General features: G+C 47.8%; 4 non-coding genes and 1 pseudogene across 4 annotated transcripts; all 5 read right to left on the minus strand.

Annotated features, from left to right (window-relative positions):
- Positions 1-194: 194 nt before the first annotated feature.
- On the minus strand, positions 195-309 carry LOC138800141 (U5 spliceosomal RNA). Its single transcript, XR_011364347.1, has one exon. It is a non-coding gene; the product is annotated as a U5 spliceosomal RNA (small nuclear RNA).
- Positions 310-9,291: 8,982 nt separating this feature from the next.
- On the minus strand, positions 9,292-9,434 carry LOC138800250 (U2 spliceosomal RNA; annotated as a pseudogene).
- Positions 9,435-10,528: 1,094 nt separating this feature from the next.
- On the minus strand, positions 10,529-10,643 carry LOC138800142 (U5 spliceosomal RNA). The gene has a single exon (XR_011364348.1). It is a non-coding gene; the product is annotated as a U5 spliceosomal RNA (small nuclear RNA).
- A 4,015-nt stretch (positions 10,644-14,658) lies between these two features.
- LOC138800147 (U5 spliceosomal RNA) lies at positions 14,659-14,769 on the minus strand. The gene has a single exon (XR_011364352.1). It is a non-coding gene; the product is annotated as a U5 spliceosomal RNA (small nuclear RNA).
- Positions 14,770-17,780: 3,011 nt separating this feature from the next.
- LOC138800139 (U5 spliceosomal RNA) lies at positions 17,781-17,895 on the minus strand. The gene has a single exon (XR_011364345.1). It is a non-coding gene; the product is annotated as a U5 spliceosomal RNA (small nuclear RNA).
- Between the last annotated feature and the right edge of the window lie 2,327 nt (positions 17,896-20,222).

A 20,222-nucleotide genomic window follows, 5' to 3' on the forward strand; every position in this document is an offset into this window, starting at 1 on the left:
GTGTAGCCCACGGATCCTTTGTAAAAGAGACAACTGCGCAATGTGATCATATGAAGAAGGAATATATGAAAATCCTGGTGTAAGTAACTAAAGAACCCATAGACTGCCTATCACTATTGTATAAGCACAGCTACTGAAGTACCACTTAGTGATAAGATACACAAATGTTCATCTACTTTTCACCAGGTATAGGAAGCCCAGCTTCCGCCGGGCATCAAAAAATTAAACGAAACTCATAATTGTTCCTCTCCACGGAAATCTTTAGTAAAAGGCGAAAGATTTATTCGATCTGAAGAGAAACCAGAGTATACAGTATACAGCGGGAGACACTACACGGACTCTGCGCGCCGCTCATCACACACATGGAGAGGACGGGATCCATGCTTGTACTGTGTATATGTTACATTCTATGTCATCCGGATACAATGCATCTGATCTGTTACCAAATTTTACAACTAAAAGAAACAGTAACATGAAACAAAGTTACAGATACAAAGCTCAAGTGCATTCTGGGTAAGTATGCAAATTAGGGCAGGAGGTGGTCACAAAGGCGGCCATTGAGGGTTGTCATGTGACTGCACGTCTCTATAAGGAACCCGGAACATTCCTGCATTGCAGGCGTCACTGGGGGAACTGAAAATTCTACTAGGTTTTACATAGAGAAGAAAGCAGTGGGTGGCAACAAGTGTCTACAGTCTGTAAAGCTGAACCGGGACAAGAGACAGTTCTATTCTTCCCTTCTGTATTGTGTATAAAGGTTTCCATCATGTCCCCCTTTCCCTTCTTTCCTCAAGACTATGCAGATTTAATTCTTTAAAAGGGGTAATCCAGTATAGGAAAATTGTATTTAAATAAAAAAATTAGCCCAAGATATATAAACTACTAACAAAAGTGTTATCACTAAGGTTGTATTCACACGTTCCGTGTTTGGTCAATGAATCACGGACGGTGAATGCTTGTCCTGTTTCCCCACACGGCATGATGTAACAATAGCATATGCAGGGAAACAGATTGAATCTCAGCGGCACTGCTGTGTCCAGGACAGGCATTCACGGGTGTTTCACGGACAGAACCCGGAGCGTGTGAATGCAGCCTAATAGTACTGGCTTCAGCGTGGTTGTGTAATTCACAACTGACAGGAAATAGAAAACAGCACAACTGCTAAATAAGTATTGAGTGAACTCAACTTTAGTGATCAGTGCCAGGCAGCGGCTACCAAAGCTAATAAAATAATGGGATGCTTCAAAAGAGGTATAGATGCTTAAGATGAGAACATAGTTTTGCCTCTTTATAAATCACTGGTCAGACCACACATACAATACTGTGTAATGTTTTGGGCAGGGCCGCCCTTTGGGGTGTGCGACCTGTGCGACCACGCCTCATTCCCGGACAGCTGGGGGGCGCTTTGGCAGGCAGAGAGATCCACTGCACATCTAACTACAAATAGAAATTAGATGTGCAGTGTTTCTGGCGGAGCCCGGGAGGAGGGAAGGGGGGCGCTCCGGCAGAAACACTTCTATTTGTAGTTAGATGTGCAGTGCATCTCTCTGCTGGAGCGCCCCTGGCCGCTCTCCTCCCCTGCGTGGCGCCGGAGCATGATGTTACCTAGACCACACATCCAGCCAATCAGTAAGGGGATGTGCGGTCTGGGATGGGAGGCATGGGAGGCTGAAGGAGCTTTATGTTACCTTAAAGGGGTTATCCAGTGCTACAAAAACATGGCCACTTTCTTTCAGAGACATCACAACTCTTGTTTCCAGTCCAGGTGCGGTTTGCAATTAAGCTCCATTCACTTCAATGAAGCCGAGTAGCAAAACCCCACCCAAGCCGGAGACAAGAGTGGGGCTGTCTCAGGAATAAAGTTGCCATGTTTTTTTTGTTGCTGGATAACCCCTTTGGGGGGGGGGGGGGGGCGCCATTTACCCTAAGGCTGGCCCTGGTTTTGGGCACTGGTATATAAGAAGGACACAGCTGAACTGGAGCGGGTGCAGAGGACGGCAAAAGGTCATTAAGGGAATGGGTGGGTTACAGTACCAGGACAGGTTATCAAGCTTGTTTTTTTTTAAGTAAGAAAAAAGACGTCTTAGGGGCGATCTGATTACAATGTACAAATATATGAATGGACAGTACAGAGATCTTTTTACTCCTAGGTCTGTAACCATGACAAGGGGGCACCCTCTACGTCTAGAGGAAAGAAGTTTTCATTGTCAGCACAGATGTGGATTCTTTACTGTACGAGCGGTAAGACTGTGGAGCTCTCTGCCACATGATGCTGGCCTGGCTGATTCCTTAAATAAGTTCAAGGAAGGCCTAGATGCTTTTCTCGATAAATATAATATTACAAGTTATGGGCACTGGATTACATGTGATAGGACATCTATTTAGGGATTATTTGATTGCCACATTGGAGTTGTGAAGGAATTTTTCTTCCTGTGATGGGGCAAATGGCATCTGCCTCAGAAGGTTGTTTGCCTTCCTCTGGATCAAAACTGTAGGGTTATAGGTTGAGCTTAATTAACATTTGTCTTTTTTCAACCTTATTAACTATGTAACCATAAACAGCTCCCCAACTCCTCCATCTCTTTGTAGACAAGGGTTCACCCTCTGAAGAGTATGTCACTATTACTGAGGAATTAAAGGGCTTATCCAGGACAATAACAGTTACTTTCTTGCAAAAACAGCACCACTCCTGTTCTCAAATTGGTCAGGTGACAGTAAGGGGTTCTGCTAGTGATCCCATCGTCATGTATTTCGACTGGGTGTTGAGACTGTTTTTACCAGTCTCCCATCCTATATTCATGATACTGGAGATTTCGTGGAGATTATAGATTCTTTTAGTGGCAGGAGGACTGCAGACTGGCCAGCATTGATGTGGGTATGGAGGCCATCAGACTGGGTTTAGCAGGGAGGTGTGATCAGTCCGCTATAGACTACATAGGTAAATTACTCCTACTTGTTTTAGAATCCAATGCATTTGAGTTTGATGGATAGTGAGAAAATAGTGTGGAACACTTTAGTTACATATCGCACACACTTTCTTGTCTATGCATTGGTTTGCACTTGCGGTTTCTTTTATATTGGAAAGATGATGATTCGCCCCTCGTGTGTAAGCTTTTCTAAAGGTAAGGTTGTTGCGGACGGGAAAAGGTTGTCCCTATGCAGGATGAGCGCAACCTGAGCATCCTTGTATCCAATTGTTCAGTATTTGAGAACCATTGACTGAAGAAGAAGTTGGATGCAGCCCTAGGGAGTACTTATTTTTTTCAGGTTGGACTTTAGATGAAGTGAATGTGGGTCCTGGTAAATGGCAACGTGTAAATTGAAGCACAAACAGAATGGTATTCAGCAAATAAATAGTTCTCTCTAAGGTACGCCGCTATCTGAGGCAGTATGATACTTTGATTGCAAGATCACTTGGTCAAAGTCAAGACTTCAGGGATACTGCTTTCTTCCAGAAACAGACTCCCAAGGTCTTTATTAACTCCAGTTAAATAGGAAAGAAAGAGTTGGACAGTCCATATGTCTATGAGGAAAAACATCCCACCACTCCCTTGTGGTGTCCATCTGTCAAAGTTTTGGGTTAGTGATTCCCTCCCCTTCCATTTGTGCCTCCATACTTCGTCCCATGAATTGTGTTTAAAAATAACTTTATTTACTATCATACATCAATTACAAAAAAAAAAATACATGGTAATAACGTGTGACCACCGTCTTCTCGCACAAACCCAAACCCCACAACAGGACCAATCCCTAAATGAGCAAATGAGCAAATGTTTTCATTTTAGCAATTTTTCATAGTTCTAGAAAAGGGTAAATTTTAAAAAGTTAAAGGTTTTTTTTTTAAATTGAAAATATCTTTATTACAATCAGTCGTCGTCAAGCATACATAAACTGCGACGCAGCGCAGCCCAATAAATAATACAATACATACTCAGCGCAATAGTACAACATACAGCACAGGCTCCCTACGCTATACATCATACCACCCGCTACACTAACATTCCCGCATACCTTAACAATCCTAAAACAACAAACAATAAAGCAATACAGACAAGTGATGGGGTAAGGGGGGTGGGAAAGAGGTGGGTAGGGAGGGGAAATCACAGGCCCGAAGCTTTATTGAAAGACAACACAACACAAGGGGAGAGGGGGAAGGAGAGGGGTATCAATCCTCTTCTTCCTGGTCCGATCTGTCCATGATGGAATAGTCTCTGAGCAGGCTGTGGACCAGCCTGCGGCAGTCCAGAAAGGACATCCTCTCCTTCTTCAGAATGAGGCGGTTCCTGGAAAGCCATATAGCGTCCTTAAAACAGTTCATAAGGCGCCAGGCCTCCCGGGTTGCCTCATCGCCGAAATTCCCAGGGAACAGGCCGTACAGCACCGCGCAGTGCGTTAGCCTGTTCCTGGGCACACAGTCACTGAGTTCAAGTTCCAGGGCGTCCAACAGGCCCTGAGCAAACGGACACTGCCAAAAGAGGTGCAAAGATGTTTCCTCCACGAAGGGGCACCGGGGGCAGTACCGCGTTTTGCACAGGTTGCGGGCATGCATGAATGACCTCAAAGGCAGTCCCCCCTGAATGGCCATCCAAGACAAGTCCTTGTGCCCGTTGGTCAACTTCGCCGAAGCCACATTAGTCCATACAGTCTCTGCGGTGGCCGCAGTGAGCCCTGGAACGAGCTCCATAGAGTCCTGTGCTCTGATGAGCTTGTGGACAGTTTTTGGCTTCCACAAGTCGGGCTTGAGTCCCTCCAGTTGGTGTTCCCTCACAAACTTGACGACGCCCCCGTAGAACCAGGGAGTGTGCCAGTTGTAAGGGATGGAGCTGTCCCACTTGTCCCAGCTCAGACCCCTCCAGAGGGGGAGGAGGAACAGGCGAGACATGGACCTGCCCGCAGAGCCATTTTTCTGTTGCAGAGTCCTCCGCACACAGTCACATACGAAGGCTGCCCGCAGCAAGGTAGGGATATCCGGAACACCTTTTCCGCCCTTGCGGGGTTCCTTGTACATCACGGAGCGCTTCACTCTGTCCATTTTGGAGCCCCAGATGAAACGAAACACGGTCCTGGTGATGGCCCTGCATACGGTGACATGGGGGGGCCAGGCCTGTGCGGTGTACTGGAGCACAGGCAGAACTTCGTTCCTCAGGACCAATGCTTTGCCCTCAATGGTGAGGTGTCTGAGGCTCCACAGCCCGATCTTCGTATTGACCTTAGCCAATCGCTCTTCCCAGGACTTGAGGGCCGCGCCTTCCTTTCCGAACCAGACTCCAAGGATCTTGATGAAGTCCGGTTTGATGGTAAACGGGAAGGGGGCGGAGGAAGCCAGGTGCCACTCCCCGAAGAGCATAGCCTCCGACTTCCCGCAGTTGACCTTTGCCCCTGAAGCCTTTCCGAACTTCTCGCAGGTCTGGACGAGTGCGGTCACCGAACGCTGGTCAGCGCAGAAGACGGTCACGTCATCCATGTACAGCGAGCACTTGACCTCGTGTCGATCGGGTCCGGGTACGGAGATCCCTCTGATCTCTCCGTTCTGCCGTATAGCCTCCGCGAAGGATTCTATAACACAAACAAAAAGGAGAGGTGAGAGAGGGCAGCCTTGTCTGACCCCAGAAAGAACCGGAAAGGGGTCAGTCTTCCAGCCGTTCACCAGTACCCTGCTGAAAATATCAAAATACATAACGTTAACAAAACGACAAAACATATCACCAAGTCCTAACCTACGCAGTGCCCTGCCCATGAACTCGTGAGAGACCCGGTCGAAAGCCTTCTCCTGATCAAGGCTGACCAGGGCCGCGTGTGCACGGCGGCTTTGGATGTAATGGACCGTGTCCCTCACTAGGGCGAGGCTGTCTGCGATCCTGCGGCCGGGAATGCCACAGGTCTGGTCCAGATGGACGACCCGACCGATGACCTTCTTCAGCCGGTTGGCCAGCACCTTGGCGAGGATCTTGTAGTCCACGTTCAAGAGAGAGATGGGACGCCAATTTTTCAAGTCACATCTCTCCCCCTTCCGCTTATACAGGATCGTGATCGTACCCTCCCTCAACGACGGAGGCATTCTGCCCTCCACCACCATCTCTTCGTACAGCTCCAACAGGTCCGGGCAAATGAGATCCCCCAGCGCTACATAGAGCTCCGCTGGGAGACCATCACTGCCCGGGGTCCTGCCGGGCCTAAAGGATTTAGCGGCAGAGAGCAGCTCCCCCACCGTCAAGGGGGCGTCCATGGCCGACGCACCTGCGGGATCAACAACGTTAGTGATACCTGACAGAAACTCGTCGGCCACTTCGGAGTCGGTGGTCTTCGGGGCGTAGAGGCTGCGGTAGAAGCTAGTGACAACCCCCATCACGTCCTCTTTGCCCTTCCGCAAACTTCCGGTCTCATCCCGCAGCTCAGTCAGGGGCGTGTGGCCGGCGTGGAGTTTCCTGAAAAAGAACGAGTTACATTTCTCACCCTTCTCCAGGTTCTCCACCTTGGAACGGAAGACGATTCGCTTGGATTCCTCCTCAAAGTGCCTTTGCAAGCTCTTTTTGGTCTCCTCCAGCTCCTCCTTCACGTCCCAGCCGCACCGGAGAAGGTCTTGCAGTGACCGCAGCTCGCGCTGCAGCCTCCTGAAGTCCCTCTTTCTTCCGCACGCCTGTTGACGACTCTTGGCCTGAAAGAAACTGCGAAATTGAACCTTAACAAATTCCCACCAATCACTAACACGCTCAAACATACATTTATCGTTGCGCCATACGATGTAGGCCTCTCTAAGCTCCTCCAGAACCTCCTCCTGAGCCAGTAGAGCACAATTCAGCTTCCAAGAGCCTGGGCCAGATGGGAAACCATGGCCCAGAACCCCTTGAAACAGAATGGCCCTGTGGTCAGAGAAGAAGCAGGGAACCATAGAGTGCCTAGTCTGCCTGACTGCTCGAGAGGCAAACACAAAGTCAATCCGAGAACGGAGCGAGCCATCGGGGCGGCTCCATGTATAATTAACAGAGCCGTTCCCGATGGACCCAACAACGTCCTGCAAGGATGCTTCAGTCACCATCTCGATGAGCAGTTTGGATGTGACATCCAACTTGACAGATGTCCCAGAACTGCGTCCGTCCGCTTCAATGGGGCAGTTGAAGTCCCCACCCAACACTACAGCCCTGGAGGTTGCGAGCTGGGCCCGCAGGGTCTGGAATAGTTCCAGACGCGCACCCTTCTCAGGAGAGGCATACACATTGATGAGCCTTACGGGCTCCCCCGCCCAAGAGCCGTCTGCAATTAGCAATCTGCCACAGACAAGCTCCTGAACAGAATCAAGTGTAAAGTTGCCTCCCCTGATAAGGATGGCGACCCCTGCGGACTTACAGTCGCCCCCGCCGGACCAGTAGGAGGGACCGTGGGACCACTGCCTGGCCAGATGGTTGTAGGACCTAGAAGAGGACAGAGCACATTCCTGCAACATATACACATCGCACAACTGAGCATTTAAAAACGAAAGAACTGTCTGGAATCTAGACCTATCTCTCATACTCCGCGCATTTAAGCTAAAGATGGAAAGATTAGCCATGGGGAGAAAAGAAAAGGGTTAGTCACAGACTCATACGATACCACTCCGGTCGGGCGGATCCTCTTCTTCGGGGCCCGCCGGCCCGACCCATTCCCGTATGCACTCCTCCAGCGCCTCTTTCAGGTGTGCATTCTCTGGGACGTCCTCGAAGTCGAAAGCCTCCGGTTCGTCGACCAGATTCTCCACCACCTGATCCATGTCGCTTTCCTCCGGGAGGTCATCTTCGCAGACCTCGATGATCTTTTTCTTGGAGGTCTCAGCCGATGGGCTGTCCCTCACTTTCCTCTTCCTGTCGGGAACCACTGTGGGGACAAGAGGGGGAAAATCCTCCAAGGAGAGAACCACAGCAGCGGGAGGAAAGGTTAGTGCTGCTGGGTTGGGGGAGTGGGGTGGGAGGGTGGGGGTAGGGGCGGGATTCCTCAGTGGGGGTGGGCGGGGAGGGAGAGGGGGGAGGGGGGGAAGGAGGGGAGGGGGAAGGGGTAGGGAGGGCGGGGGTGGGGGGAGGGTTAGGGGCCGTCGTCCTCTTACCCTCCTTCTTCTTCTTCTCCTTCTCCTTGGGCTTCTGCGCTGCTTGGGCTATGGCCGGCTGCTGGCTGGTCGGAGCTTTGGCAACCACGGATGCCCACGTTCTCTTTTCCCTCTGGGGGCAGGCCCTGTAGCTGTGGTCCGCATGGCCGCAGAGGTTGCAGGTTTTTGCCTTCGGACAGTCCTTGGTCCCATGCCCCGGCACTCGGCAGACTCTACAGGAATCTTCGCTGCAGTCCTTCGCCTGATGACCCTTCTTGCTGCATCTCCTGCAGATCTGCGGCATATCCGGGTAATAGATGAAGCCTGGAGCGTCACCCAAAGAGAAAGCCTGAGGCAGGTGCCGGAAACCGTCGTCCGATGACTCATCCCTGTTGAGCCTCACGACCACCGACCACTTGCCAGTCCAGAATCCAAGGCTGCTCAGGATCTTGGAGGGTTCCTTGACCACTGTGCAGTACCTTGCAAGGAATGTGGCGATGTCCTTGCCTGGGATGTACGGGTTAAGGATTGAAACCGTCACCCGCCTCTCCTCCCTTTGGATTAAGCAGTTGCTTACAAAGCGAGAGAAAGGGGATTCGGGCCTCGCTGCCTTTACCGCCTCCCAGTACCTCCTGCAGGTGTTGAAGGAGGCAAATGTCACATAGAAGATCCCAGTGAAGAAGAAAATGCTGAGGGTTTCAGCCTTGGAGAAACCCTGGTCCAGGACCATCTTCTTAGCGAACACATCCTCAGACATGTCCGGCTCTCTACCATCCACCTTCTTCAGTCGCATGGCCACCGTAGTGCGCATCCAGGGCCGCAGTGTAGGGACGCCTGGATCCGCAGCCTTGCTGGTCGTCGGCTGAGCTGGGGCGGCAGAGGAAGAGGCATCCACGACCCGGGCCTCCTGGCTCTTCCTCGCTTCCTTCTGCTGGGTCTTCTTCATCTCCGGTGCTGGTGCTGAAGAGGCCATCGCTTCTCCCGGTCGAGCTCTTTCCTGGTGGGCGGAGCTATGCAGATCCTCGTCGAAGGGGGCGGAGAGATGCAAATCCTCGTCGCCGGCTTCTTCGGGGTTCAGCGTCGTCCTTCTCGGGGTTCCGGGGCGTCTTCGTCGATCGTTCGTCGGCAGGCGGGATCGAAGTGGTTCTCCGGTCAAACCGTCGGGCACAGGACAATCGAGCAGCAGGCCGAGAGGAAGGTTCACTCTCGTTCCTGGGGAATAGCCCTACACCCAATAGCTGCAGTGAGCTTAAGACGAATTAAATCGCCGATGCCCAAAGGCCGAGTGCAGGGGGTACCCCAGGACCTGAGCCGTCAAGTCAAGGCAGTTCAGTAAGAACAGATACTACACTTGATCTTAGCCAAAAGGCCGAGAAGCGCTCTGATGAGCTTGTTATCCAGCGCTACAAAAACATGGCCACTTTCTTCCAGAGACAGCCTCACTCTTGTCTCCAGCTTGGGTGGGGTTTTGCTGTTCAGATCCATTGAAGTGAATGGAGCTTAATTGCAAACTGTACCTGAACTGGAGACGTGTTGTCTCTGAAAGAAAGTGGCCATGTTTTTGTAGGACTGGATAACTCCTTTAAGGCAGAGATCCTATTCAGAGATGAGTATTGCAGTTCTTTGTATTATGCGTATAACGTGTGATCATAAGTAATGTCTACTAAGACATGATCTCTAGACCCGGGCCTCTCCATGGTCTGTAGAGATGACAATGCCATTACAAGAAGGAATCTGAGATTACAAAGCATAAATTTAGAGTACAATAACACCCATACTGCCAGACATTAATGGGTTAACACCAATAACTCCTAAAGTAATGAATCTAAATAGTTAATCTATATTTTACCATGTATAGGAAGCCCAGTTTCTGCCAGGCATCAAAAAATTCAAGGAAACTCAAAATTCCTAACATTTCTGTAAATGTTATCCTAAACAAAGCAATAAAGTGTTGTTGAAAGAGCTTTATTACAGTCGGTCAACGTCAGTCATACATACTGTGTGCTGCTACATAGCGCGGCACAAGATAAATAATACGGCAACCACACATAACAAGCATAGGTTCCCTACACTATATATCATGCCACACGCTATACTAACATTCCTGCATACATTACACTAAACAAACCAATAAAGCATTTTCAGACAACAACACACGAGAGTAGATGTGGGAAGTAGAGGGGTATCAATCCTCTTCTTCCAATGTCCAAGATGCAATAGTCTCTGAGCAGGCTAAAGGCTGTATTCAAGGGGCAATGCACTGACACCGCTATAACACGCAACAGCAGCGAGCGGGTAAATCCAGTGGACCGCAGGGTCGGGGGGCAGGTGGCTGCCCGGGTGATTGCTAGATTGTCCGGACGGCCCATAGCACAGTGAAATGGACTGCTGTCACCACTCCCATTATGGCAGACTTCACAGCAGAATTCACAGCATGTGAGGCTAGCTTTTATCTATCATTTACCAGGTATAGGAAGCCCAGCTTTCGCCAGGCATCAAAAAATTGAGAGTAACTCATAATTGCTCCTCTCCACGGAAATCTTTAGTAAAAGGCGAAAGATTTATTCGATCTGAAGAGAAACCAGAGTATAAAGTATATGGTGGGAGACACTACACGGACTCTGCGCGCCGCTCATCACACACATGGAGAGGACGGGATCCATGTCTGTACTGTGTATTTAAGTTACATTCTACATCATCCGGGTACAATGCATCTAATCTGTTGCTAAACTTTACAACTAAAAGAAACAGTAACTTGAAACTAAAGTTACAGCTACAAAGTTACAAGACAGGTCAGGTGCATCCTGGGTAAGTATGCAAATCAGGGCAGGGGGCGGTCACAAAGGCGACTATTCAGGGTTGTCAAGTGACTGTGTGTCTATATAGAGAACAAGTGTCACTGGAGGTCAATAAAAATGTTACCAGTAGAGAAAGGCACCAAAATACTCAACGAGCCACGTTGAAACCAATGGGAGACTCAAAGTATTTAACCAGATGCCCCCTACTTGGCAGAGCGGAGGGTACCTGGTTAATCTGAAAGTGACAGTCTGGCCCTCAGGGTCAGACTGTGCTCTGTTGGTGGGGAGGGTAGCGGGGAAATTATACTTACGGCTCCGGTCTTCCATCTTAGCCAATCAGCGGCTGAGGCAGGACACTGTTGCAGCCGCTGATTGGCTGAGCAGACAGCGATAGTGAAGACAGCTAGAAGACCAATCTACCCCCCGCCCCCACCATTTGGTTTAAAGTATATATGTTACAATTGGACCTTCCGGATCAGAGGAGAGATCCTCTGCTATTCCGGAAGGTTGGGTCTCCATGGACATGGAGATACAGTCAGAAGATAATGCATTTATTAAGGCTGTGGAAATGCTTTATGCTCACCAACTTTTTAACAGGCTTTTTGAAACAAGTACCCAAACAGCATGCAGTACCTTTGAGTACCCCAATACTCGAGAGTATACTATACTCGATAGAGCGTATTCGGTTTTACATAGAAAAGGAGTGAATCCAGCGAGAGGCAACAAGTGTTTGCAACCCATACAGCTGAGCTGGGACCAGGGACAGATGTAACAAGTCTTCCTGCACAGATCTATTCTTCCCTCCTGTAAGTTTTCCATTATGTCTCCCCTTTCCCTTCTTTCTTCCAGACCCTATGAGCTTGTATTTTATGTTGTCTAATGTGGCCTTAGCATAAGACCAATGCCAAAAAAAGGCGCAAAGGTGTTTTCTTAGAGAATGGGCACCCCAGGCAAAATGCACATGTCCATCCACTGCAGGTCTAATTTGCGTGGATGATCGGTCTGAACACAAGCTTCGGGCCACTTGGCTAGCACCCTTTCCTGCAGTGTGTGCTCAGGAAAGAGATGGGAGGCCATTATTTTAAAAAATCCTGTCTCTTTACCTTCTCCTTTTACAAGATTCTGATAATTACCTCCCTCAACGACAGAGGCATTCTGCCCTCCACCACCATCCCCCCATAAAGGTCCCACCGCGCTCTGGTGGGAGATTGTTACTGTTCGGGGTCCTGCCAGGCCTAGGGAATCCAGCGGCAGAGTGCAGCTCCTCCACCATCAAGGGAGCATTCAACTCCTCTTCAGCTGCAGAACAAGGGTGTTAGTGACACCTGACAGAAACTTATTGGCAATGTCTTTGCTGGTTGTTTTCATAAAGTAGAAGTTCCTGAATTAGTCTCTGTCAACTTCCATCACTATCTCTTTCCACAAAGCAATGTTTCTAGCATACCACAGCTCAGTCAGGAGGGTGCGGCCATAGAGCTTCCAAAAAGAGAATTAATTGAATTTCTCACCTTTTTTCTAGTGCTCTGTCTGGTCTCCTCCAGCTAATCTTGGTCACAGCTGATAAAGGTCCTGCAGAGATAACAGCTGTCTCTGCAGATCCCTTAAGTCTAGGACATCAGGGCCGCCCCACTCCTCCTTCCCCTAACCTCCTCCCCTGGCCTCTCTCAGCATTCTAACTATCCAACCCACAAGGGTGGGAATAACCTGGATCTGGTGTTCTCCAGACTTTGCCCAGTTTCTCACCTTACTAACAATCCCACCGAGCTCTCAGACCACAACTTTCTCTCATTCTTGTTCACAAATTCTCATCCATACAGGAACTTACATGCCATCATCAACCAACAATTCTTAGACACGGTACAGTCATCACTGCCCCCTATCACTACCCTCTACTGTCCCAATCTAGGTGCCAAACAGTACTATAGCACCCTTAAAACCACCCTGGACAAACTTGAACCCCTCCTATACCCCAAACAGCCCAACACAGACAGCCACAACCCTGGCACACATCCAGAACTTGTTTTCTTTGACGGTGTTCTAGATGTGCTGAACGTCTAGAGGAAATCCAAGACAACGGCTGACCTCTTACATTATAAGTTTGTGCTCAGAAGCTACTACTTTGCTCTTCACTTTGCTAAGCAATCCTACTTCACCTCTCTCAGCTCTTCTCTATCCCATAACCCAAAATGCCTCTTTGATACCCTCAACTCTCTTCTTAAACCCAAAGTCCAGACAACCATCACTAACCTCTGTGCTGAAGACCTAGCCTACTACTTCAAGGACAAAATAGATGACATTAATCAGGAGATCATCTCCCAGTCCCCAGGTAGTGTTGATCCTATTTCCTCTCTCACTTGCTCCTCTTCCCTCTCAGCCTTTGAGCCAGTGACAGAGGAGGAGGTCTCCGGACTACTCTCCTCCTCTCGCCCTACCACCTGCCCTAGTGACCCTATTCCCTCACACCTTGTCCAGTCTCTCTCTCCTGCTCTCACTACTTACCTAACTAAAATCTTATACCTCTCCCCTTCCTCTGGCATCTTCCCCTCGACTTTCAAATACTTAAGGCCCTATTACATGGGTCGTTAAGAGGAGCAAACGAGCGCTCTCAGCTCGTTCCCCGCTCGCTGCCGCCACTATTTAGCGCGGCTGCAGCGAGCGGGTGAGTGCGGGAGGGGGCGGCAGGGAGCTGAGGGGGGCTGCCCGGGTTATCGCTGATCGTCCGGGCAGCCCATAGGATACAGCAGGGTCTGCTGCCGATGCTCCTATTCAACAGAGCGCCGGCAGCAGATCGCTGCTGTATCAGTCGCTTGTTTTTCAACATGTTGAAAAACAAGCAACTGCAACGATCAGCCGACATGAACGATGTCGGCTGATCGTTGCACTCTATTCCACGGGATGATTATCGTCCGTAGCGGCCGAATACGGACGATAATCGTTCCGTGGAATAGGGCCTTCAGTCATCACTCCATTACTGAAAAAACCCTCCCTAGACCCATCCTGTACAGCCAACTATTGACCTGTCTCTAATCTCCATTTTATCTCTAAACTCTTGGAGCGTGTGGTCTACGCCCACCTAACCCACTATCTCTCCGATAATTCTCTTTTTGATCCCCTTCAGTCTGGTTTCCGTCCTCTCCATTCTACAGAAACTGCCCTTACTAAAGTCTCTAATGATCTCCTCTTCGCCAAATCTAAAGGTGACCATTCTCTGCTCATTCTCCTGGATCTATCTGCAGCTTGTGACACTGTAGACGACCAGCTCCTCCTCTCCATGCTCCGCTCTATCGGCCTCAAGGACTCTGCTCTTTCCTGGTTTTCCTCCTATCTCTCTGACCGCTCCTTTAGCGTATCACTTTCTGGCTCCACCTCATCTTCTCTCCCCCTCACAGTTGGGGTTCCTCAGGGATCAGTCCTGGGCCCTCGCCTTTTCTCACTTTACACTTTACCCATTGGACAAATCATCAGCAGGTTTGGTTTTCAGTACCATCTCTATGCTCATGATACCCAGCTATATGCCTCCTCCCGTGATATCACCCCCGCTCTTCTACAGAACAGAAAATTTGATGAAGAGGCCAGTGCTGTAGCTTCAAAATTTCACATTTTGCCATCCCTGTTTTTTATTTAGCTAACAAACGGTATTAACTACCTTCCAGAACAATTTTTTTTACCTTCTATCCACTGGCTGACAAGGTACACAAAAGCTCTTTTACCTATTCAGCCAGACACTCACGGGTTAATAACAGCACCTGTAGCATCTCCTACAGTAAAGATTCTGAATTGTTAATCTCTCTTTAACCATTAATAGGAAGTCCAGCTACCACCAGGTATCAAAAAAATGTAATTCTAAATTGTTCCTCTCTGCGGAAATCTTTAGCAAAAAGTGAAAGATTTATTTGATCTGAAGAGAAACCAGAGTATGTGAAGAGTATACAGTGTACGACAGCCAAATCTATAAATCTCTCCATATGAAGTTAGCGACTAACACCAATACTGCTCACCTCCTGGCTCCATAAGTTACACCCACATGCATTAAAGTACAGTGGTTTTACTTTTGAAAGTAAATGTAAAACATTCCAGACACGCTGGACTAATCACAAGCTACGTACGATGTCTTAACTTAAAGGATATATATATGTATATATATATATATATATATATATATATATATATATATATATATATATATATATATAAACTTAGAGGAGAATAAATAAAAAAAAAAAATAAAATTATATATATATATATATATATATATATATATATATATACACACACACACGCACAATATATATACATACACACAGACCAAACCTTCTCATTGAAATCTATGGAGAATCATCAGTGGTTGCAATGACTTGATGACATTATGCGACTATTAATCTCAGTCATAATCAGATGATTATGAAGGTGGTGGTATACAATGTCACCTGAAGAGTCCTTCTAAAAAAAAAAAAAAAGTAATCATATTAACCCTTTGAGGACCAGACCCAAAATGACCCAGTGGACCGCGCAAAATTGCGCTTTCGTTTTTCCCTCCTCCCCTTCTAAGAGCTCCAGCACTTTCAGTTTTGTATCTACAGGCCATGTAAGTGCTTGTTTTTTACAGGAATAGTTGTACTTTGTAATGGCGTCTTTCATTCTACCATAACATGTATGATGGAATTCAAAATATATTATTTATGAAGATATAAATTGGTGAAATCGTAAAAAAGAATGCAATATGGTAACGTTTGGGGGGTTCCTGTGTCTACGTAATGCACTATATGGTAAAAGCGACATGATACCATTACTCTATAGGTCAGTCCGAACACAACCATATGCAGGTTACACAGATTCTCGTATGTTATATATATATTTTTTTATGAAATCCTTTTTTTTGGCAATTTGTTAATAATATAATGGCCCTATTGTGACGCTTATAACGGTTTTATTTTTTTCACCTACAGGGCTGTATGGGGTGTAATTTTTTCCACCATGATCTCTAGTTTTCATTAATACCATATTTGTGAAGATCGGACGTTTTGATCACTTTTTATTAATTGTTTTTTTATATATATAATGTAACATAAAATGGGTAATCCGCACACTTTTTTCCCTCTTTTCGTCTACGCTATTCTCAGTTCGCAATGACACTTGTTATACTTTAATAGATCGGACAATTATGCACGCTACGGTATATTATATGTTTATTTATTTTTATATGTTTTATTTATATAATGGGAAAGGGGGGTGATTTCAACTTTTATTGGGGGAGGGGCTTTGGGGTAGTGTATTGGTGTTTTTAACTTTTTTTTTTTTTACACATTTCAAGTCCCTTTGGGGGACTTTTACATTCACTACTTGGATTTCTACACTGATGATTGCTATGCCTATGGCATAGCATTGATCAGTGTTATCGGCGATCTGCTCATTGAGCCTGCTTGTGCAGGCTCAGTGTAGCAGATCGCCGATCGGACCGCACGGAGGCAGGTGAGAGACCTCGTTTTAACGATCGGGACCCCCGCAGTCACACTGCGGGGGTCCCGATCGGTAAGTGACAGGGGACTCCCCCTGTCACTTACACTTAAACGCCGCGGCCGCGCCCGATCGCAGCATTTGAGGGGTTAATGACATGCGGCAGCGCGATTGCTGCAGCGTGTCATTACTGGTGCTGATTGCAGCCGGCCCCCACCTGCTGTGAAGCGTGCTCTGCTCCGGAGCGCGCTTCATAGCCGGAGAAACACCCGGGACGTAGAGTTACGTCAAGGGTCGTCTGGTGACAGACTTCCATGACATAACTCTACGTCCTGGGTCGTCTAGGGGTTAAAACAGAAGTCCGGCCAAAATTAATTTTTGATATGTTGTTACTTATGAAAAGTTATACAAATTTCTAATGTACATTAATTATGGGAAATGCACATATAGGGCTATTTCCCTCAATTTAGTAGATCAGGAAGTGTTAGAATTCTCTCAGATCCAGTGACGTCACATATGGAGTGTCCAGCAGAGGGCGCTCTATATATAGAAGTCTATGGGACTTTATTGTGTCTATAGATGTCTATGTAAAGTAATGTAATGTAGTGTAGTGCCGCTCTCCGCTCTCATATACCGGCTCCCACTGATGCATCCTGGTGTCCGCACTGATCCATCAGTGGGAGCCGGTATATGAAAGCGGAGAGCGGCGGCCAGGCGGGGAGTCAGCAGTGGTATAGGGGGGAAGGTATCCCGGAAGGAGGAGGAGGGGGGAGCGCTCCTGTGTACTGAGCCGCTCCCCCCTGCGCCTGGCGGCATAAGCAGTGGCATCAGCGGCAGCAGGCAAGTCATCCATAACCCAGCTACAGCTCCCATCACCTGTTCATACTATAAGCAGATGATGGGAGCTGTAGTTCAGTGTATATAGTCCGGATCGGCGGGCTTACTGTGATATCCTAATATATTGAATGAATACATTTATGCAATACTTTAGGGAGCAAGTACCCTTGCTCCCCAAAGTATTCCATAGATGTATTCATTCAATAAAGCATACTGTACACTACCCTACACTACATTACATTACATAGACATCTATAGACACAATAAAGTCCCATAGACTTCTATATATAGAGCGCCCTCTGCTGGACACTCCATAGGAATTACACCTTTGGTCGTGACGTCACTGGATCTGAGAGAATTCTAACACTTCCTGATCTACTAAATTAAGGGAAATAGCCCTATATGTGCATTTCCCATAATTAATGTACATTAGAAATTTGTATAACTTTTCATAAGTAACAACATATCAAAAATTTATTTTGGCCGGATTTCTCCTTTAACGCAAAATCCTTCATAATGCTGGTAAAAAAGCAAAAAATTATAAATTGCTAGAAAAACATGGCTTGCGTACATCATCTGTTCCATCCACTTACAATTTATCTTATGAACTGTTCATCTATCATTCACCAGGTATAGGAAGCCCAGCTTCCGCCGGGCATCAAAAAATTAAATGAAACTCATAATTGTTCCTCTCCACGGAAATCTTTAGTAAAAGGCGAAAGATTTATTCGATCTGAAGAGAAACCAGAGTATAAAGTATATAGTGGGAGACACTACACGGACTCTGCGCGCCGCTCAGCACACACATGGAGAGGACGGGACCTATGTCTGTACTGTGTATATGTTACATTCTACATCATCCGGGTACAATGCAGCTGATCTGTTACTAAACTTTACAATTAAAAGAAACAGTAACATAAAACTAAAGATACAGCTACAAAGTTACAAGACAGGTAAGGTGCATGCTGGGTAAGTATGCAAATCAGGGCAGGGGGCGGTTACAAAAGGTGGCCATTCAGGGTTGTCATGTGACTGCACGTCTCTATAGGGAACCCGGAACGTTCCTGCATCGCAGGCGTCACTGGAGGGCACTGAAAATGTTACCAGGTTTAACAAAGAAACAAGACCGGTGGGAGGCGACAAGTGTCTGCAGACCCTTTCTGAGCCGGGACAAGAGACAGATCTATTCTCTTAAGTCGTCCTGCACAGATCTAGCATTCCGTCCTCTGGGCCGTATTACCAGCTGCTGCTGCCGCCCTAGGCACTACACCTGCAGACACCCCATCCTCACTCACCAATTAGCATCATGAATTTCTAGTTTCTAAACATCATATTGATATCTGATCAGTCTTAGGCCGCGTTCCCACATTTACTGTCTGTCACCACATTATTATTATTATTATTATTTATTTATAAAGCGCCCTTAATTCCAGAGCGCTATACAATAGAAAGGCAACAGGCAGGAACAATACAAGATCAGAAAACATTACGTGACAGCAAAAGACAGACTAGTACATGGGGAAGAGGACCCTGCCCGCGAGGACTTACAATCTATAGGGTATAGGGAGAGAAACAGGAGGTAAAGTGCAGCCATTCAAGTGTGATGCAGAGTTATTATAGGTTGTAGCCTAGTTTGAAGAGATGGGTTTTCAGGTTACTTTTGAAGGACATGATGGTGGATGAGAGACGGATGTGTTGGGGTAGTGAGTTCCAGAGTATGGGGGAGGCCCGGGCAAAGTCTTGGAGGTGGTTGTGCGAGGTACGAACAAGGGGGGAGTGCAGACGAAGGTCACTGGAGGATCGAAGGTTGCGTGAGGGACGGTAGCGGGATATCAGGTCAGAGATGTACGGAGGGGACAGGTTGTGGATTGCCTTGTATGTCATGGTCAACAGTTTAAAGTGAATACGTTGGGCAATGGGGAGCCAGTGGAGGGATTGGCAGAGGGGAGAGGCCGAGGCAAAGCGAGGGGAAAGGTGGATTAGTCGGGCAGCAGTGTTAAGGATAGACTGGAGGGGATCAAGGGAGTTAGCTGGAAGGCCAGAGAGGAGGATGTTACAGTAGTCCAAGCGGGAGATAATGAGAGCATGGACCAGCAGTTTTGTGGAGTGAGGGGTGAGGAAAGAGCGGATTCTGGAAATGTTTTTGAGGTGAAGGCGGCAGGAGGTGGTCAGGGCCTGAATATGTGGTTTAAAGGACAGGGCAGAGTCAAAGGTGACCCCAAGGCAGCGGACTTGGGGGACAGGGGACAGAGTGCAGCCGTTGATAGTGATTGACAGATTAGAAGGCGGGGTGGAGCAAGATGGGGGAAAGATGATAAGTTCTGTTTTGTCCATATTGAGTTTTAGAAAGCGTGAGGAGGAGAAGGAGGATATGGCCGATAGACACTCTGGAATCCTGGATAGCAAAGAGGTGACATCCGGACCAGAGAGGTAGATCTGTGTGTCATCGGCGTACAGGTGGTAGCTGAAGCCGTGGGACTCTATGATATGTCCCAGGCCAGAGGTGTAGATGAAGAAGAGAAGAGGCCCAAGTACAGAGCCTTGGGGAACACCAACAGTAAGGGGACGAGGAGAGGAGGTGGTGTGAGAATGGGAGACACTAAAAGTGCGGTTGGAGAGGTAAGAGGAGATCCAGGAGAGGGCTAGGCTAGTGACACCAAGGGATGAGAGGATTTGTAAGAGGAGAAAATGGTCAGCTGTGTCGAAGGCAGAAGATAGGTCAAGGAGAAGGAGCACAGAATATTGGTGCAAGGTTTTGGCAGTCAGCAGGTCATTAGCCACTTTGGTGAGGGCGGTTTCTGTGGAGTGGTGGGGGCGGAAGCCAGATTGCAGGGAGTCAAAAAGCGAGTTGGATGAAAAATGGGAGGAAAGTTCATGGTAGACATGTTGTTCCAGGAGTTTTGAGGCAAAGGGGAGAAGAGAGATGGGGCGGTAGCTGGATAAGGAGGTAGGGTCAAGGGATGGCTTTTTGAGGATGGGTGTGATGGTTGCATGTTTGTATGGAGATGGGAAGATGCCATAAGTTAGTGATAGATTGAAGAGATGGGTTAGTGCTGGGACAAGTGCTGAGGAGAGGTTGG

The sequence above is a fragment of the Dendropsophus ebraccatus genome, chromosome 8, assembly GCF_027789765.1.
Source record: "Dendropsophus ebraccatus isolate aDenEbr1 chromosome 8, aDenEbr1.pat, whole genome shotgun sequence".
Lineage (NCBI taxonomy): Eukaryota > Metazoa > Chordata > Amphibia > Anura > Hylidae > Dendropsophus > Dendropsophus ebraccatus.